The following is a 4,416-nucleotide window of genomic DNA, read 5'->3' as shown; positions in this document are numbered from 1 at the left end:
GAGGTAGATAGGAGTTCTTGATCGAAAACGTGAGTACCCTTACAAAAATGAGTTTTGAAACTCTATTGTTGGACTATTGACCGCCTTTTGAATTTATTGAATTTCGATAGACATTCAACCCCAGCTGAGTGCAATCTTTACAGGGCCCACAGAATTTTCATTGTGTTCTACCCAATAGACTTTTTGTGCTATTTTTTCTATGTGCTTTTTGTTGTCAGTTTTCAACGTTCACGAACAATTAGCGTGTACTGTTCAAGCTGACCCATGTTTTTAAGTAGTTTTAGGCACAAATGATAAGAACATGATGTGACAATTTCGTTATGAATTTTTGGTCTCACTTGTAATCAACTATTGGCCACATTCTGCAAAGGGAAATATAAGAGCAGCATGCAGTTGCGTGCTCGTTCATGTTATATAAAAGTACATATTAACGGTGCACACTTAGCTCAAGCTTCGCAACACAGTGAAAATATGCCCTAAAAACTTCATGATGGCAAAGCCTCCACTAATAATGCAAATACATCGTTGAATGTCAGTCAGAATCCGTAATGAATCAGCTTCTGTATGTCGCAGAAGGTAACTTTAGTGGTAGGACATATTTTATATTTATCATAAAACAAGTTCAGTGAGTCATCATACTAACAAACAGGATCCTAGATTGAACCTACCATGTAGGGCAGGACAAAGCTTTTTTAAACCAGTTGCAAAGTTCACTATATATATGCTTCAGGGTCTGACATTCTGCCCAAGCCTAGGTATTTTTGCCCGTAGCTTTTGCCGCAAAATGAGGTGCAGTCTGTATTGGAATCCTGTATGTCTTTGGAGAATTTAACTGTTATTTTTTTCTTTTCCTTCCTTTCTTAAAGTGGACACCATGCTAAAATGAAGTCACTTTAAACATTGAGGGGTTCTAATAATGACGGATTGATCCCACGCATACTATAGAGTTAACACGCATAGCAAAAACATTCGCGTATGAAATAAAAAGAAAAAAAAATAGGATTACACGCGTCTTCTATCCGCGACTCGTCTTTTCAAAGAAGCATTCGGCCACTGCCTTGCTACTGTCCACACCCATCTTTCCCCCGTGCCGCGAACGGCGCCAGCATGTCCGGAGGGTCGAGAGTTACTTCCTGTCGGCTGGGGGGAAAAAGGGGGAGGGGGGGGAGGGGTTGCTCCCTCTGGGTCTCTGCTCTCTGCCTTCTCCGTGGTTTGTCTTCACGGAGATGACCTTGGCTGCAGCATAGCTCGCGCAGCGGGGGCGGCGGCTCCCCCTTTTCACCGAAGCTGTTCTTCCGCGCCCTGTTTTCTTTGCACGCGGACGCGGGTACGCTGAGTGCGGCGATGTGCCACTTCAGTTGGCGTTTTCCCGCCACCGTGGTCGCATCTTGCACTGTGAGCGAAGCACCGTATGTAGGTTTTTCGCTGGTGATTATCACGAAGATCGTTTTGTTCAAATTTGAGCGCGAACGTACGCATTTAAGTCTTCGGAGGAATCCGCTCTTGGGTGGCAGCTTCTGCGCAAGGAGGACGTGTTTAAGAAGTTCAACAGTCGCAGGCGTTTTGGATTCTGGGCGAAAAGCCGGCACGGGCGGAGGGAGCGTCTGCACTTTGGTGAGAGTTTTACTTTTTCCTATTCGTGTTTGTGCCAGTCTTGTACAGTGTGTGCTACAAGGGGAAGCGAGCATGTAAATATTTCTAGCAGGCAAGCCAGCCTCGTCGGAAAAAAAGGAGGGAGAGAGAGAGAACCAGGCTTGTCTCTAACGCGGACGCTGGGGCCGATGGAACGCCAGTTGGGATGGCGACATTTTCTTTCTTTTACAAGGTGACCGTTTTTGACGGATTGTTCGGCACAGTGCTGTACTCTTTCGATACGCTACTCGCGCTGAGACGGACACATTATCGAGATCATAATATGCCTCTGTCACACATTGTGGATTATTGAATCTGTGCAGCTCCACCAATTTTGCAGTGTTTGTTTTTGTTTCCACTCATTTTGGTGCCTATAGTTGGTAATTCTGCTTCAAGTTTTCTGGGTAGTAATGCTTGTGACTTGCACTTTGCTATTTATATTCACAATAGGATCTTTGACGGCAGCATATATTGTTTATCAGGGAGAAATGAACGATGTGGCAGTGCTGCCGAGCTGTGGAAGCGGCGGTCGATGCCGTCTAAGCAGTGAAAGACAGTGACAACTCATTTTAGACAAGAAATTTCTTGAGCTATGACGTGGAGCAGCGCACAAATGCCTTTCCTCTATTTTTAAGTTAGTATATACCGCAACTTAATTATGATTTATATTGTTTATTTCAGCATCACATGCGAGGAGTTCCCGGACGTATCAGCGTTTTACGCAAAGAATAGCCTGGCGTCATACCTTGCATATGAATTGAAATAAAGCAAATAAACAGCCCAGCTCATGTTATGGGTTCACCAAAGATGCATATTTTTTCTTTCTCATTAACGCGCATTTTTTATTCTGTGTTCCCTTTCCGCTGCGGATTAACAGAAAATGCTGCGTGATCAACGGTTAGCCGGGAGCAGGCACGAGGTGGTTTACATTAATGCAAAAGTAGAACAGCACATATCCTTGCTGCGGTCAGTCAACACATTCTATGTTCTGCTCGATCAATCAACAATTTAGTCAGTTTAGTGTAGGTTAATGAGTGAGTAAGTATAATGGGGCTTAAAAGATCAAGATCTGTTTTGTTCTTTTATGCCTCACTATGCTTATCATTAACCAGCACTGATCAGACAGGATTGTTGATTGGTCGGGCAGAACATAGAATGTGGTGACTTATCGCAGCTAGGAGATGTACTGTACTACTTTTGCATTAATGAAAATCACCCCGTGTCTGCTCCTGGCAAACCGATGGTCGTGTACTATTTTCTGTTGTTCAGGAGTGGAAAGGTAGCAGAAAATCAAAAAGCGTCACTTGCAGAGTTTCTGAAGCATTTGAGCCTGAAATCAACAGAATTTCAGTTGCGCGAATTCCAAAAGCGCTCTTAAGAAACACATGGGCCACTATTTCATAAGCGCTCAACAAGAGGTCAACACTGCATCATCCAAGATGTTGCCGATTATCAACAGACTTTCAACAGCGTGTATTGACACAACGCTTTCGAATTTCTATAGAAACCCTACATGCATTTTTGTAAGGGTAGACGGGCCCGGCACGTGGCTACGGCCAAAAGGTTCATACATATAGCAGAGGAGCGGAGACACGAGTAGGACAGAATAGTGCCCGATGTAAAATAACAAATTCCCGATGAGGGCAAATACGGCCTGGTTGGTACATGCTTAAGAATTGAGTAAAACAGCGCTAGGGGAGACGAAACACGTGAACGACAGACACATGCGCTGACTAGCAACCAAATGATTTATTGTTACCTGTGAGGCAGCAATATAAAGGAAAAACAACAAGAGAGAAACGCAAAAAAAACACAAAAAGGAATGTGCGCAACCACACTACCACATGAAAAAAACCAAGTCACTGATTCAGATAATCATATTCCTTAGCGTATAACGTTATCGACGGGCTGCTGATGCAGGAGGCAGTCATATTCCTTAGCGTATAACGTTATCGACGGGCTGCTGATGCAGGAGGCAGTCATATTCCTTAGCGTATAACGTTATCGACGGGCTGCTGACGCAGGAGGCAGTCATATTCCTTAGCGTATAACGTTATCGACGGGCTGCTGATGCAGGAGGCAGTCATATTCCTTAGCGTATAACGTTATCGACGGGCTGCTGATGCAGGAGGCAGTCATATTCCTTAGCGCATAACGTTATCGACGGGCTGCTGATGCAGGAGGCAGTCATATTCCTTAGCGTATAACGTTATCGACGGCCTGCTGATGCAGGAGGCAGTCATATTCCTTAGCGTATAACGTTATCGACGGGCTGCTGATGCAGGAGGCAGTCATATTCCTTAGCGTTAACGTTATCGACGGGCTGCTGATGCAGGTGCCTCCTAACTTTTCTATATTGGAAGCCTCGGAGATAAGCCTGAAGGTTTCATCTTTGTATCTGGCGATGATGGTGGTGTCCTTGAGATGCGCTTCAAAGTCATTACATTCTGTGAAATGGATGTCAAGATGGTTTCTGGGTTACTTGTTCTCTATATCATTAACATCTTCTCTTAGTCTATCATTGATGCAGCCTCCTGTCTCGCCAATGTAGAAATGGCCATATGACGTCGGGATCTTGTACACCACACCGACGCAACAGTCAACAAACTTCTTCTTGTGCTTTTTTTGGCAGCCTCTTTTCGTGTTTCCATCGTCATTCACGCTTTTGCACAATCCTGACAACCATGTTGGTTGGGCATACTCACCAAAGTCCAGGAAGAGCCTTCTTCCTTTTAAGTCGGCTCATTCTAAGATTATTAAACGGAATATTGCAAAGACATGCCT

The 4,416-nt window shown here is 44.4% G+C and overlaps 1 long non-coding RNA gene across 1 annotated transcript; it reads left to right on the top strand.

Moving 5' to 3' along the window:
- Positions 1 to 1,369: 1,369 nt before the first annotated feature.
- Positions 1,370 to 2,438, top strand: LOC146194086 (uncharacterized). Its single transcript, XR_014705427.1, has 2 exons — positions 1,370 to 1,825; positions 2,314 to 2,438. It is a non-coding gene; the product is annotated as an uncharacterized LOC146194086 (long non-coding RNA).
- The last annotated feature ends 1,978 nt before the right edge of the window (positions 2,439 to 4,416 follow it).

This window comes from Amblyomma maculatum, chromosome 3, assembly GCF_055883805.1.
Source record: "Amblyomma maculatum isolate TAMU_Amacu chromosome 3, ASM5588380v1, whole genome shotgun sequence".
Taxonomy (NCBI): Eukaryota; Metazoa; Arthropoda; class Arachnida; order Ixodida; family Ixodidae; genus Amblyomma; species Amblyomma maculatum.
The sequence above is the reverse complement of the archived record's forward strand: the minus strand, read 5'-3'. Positions and strand labels throughout refer to the sequence as shown.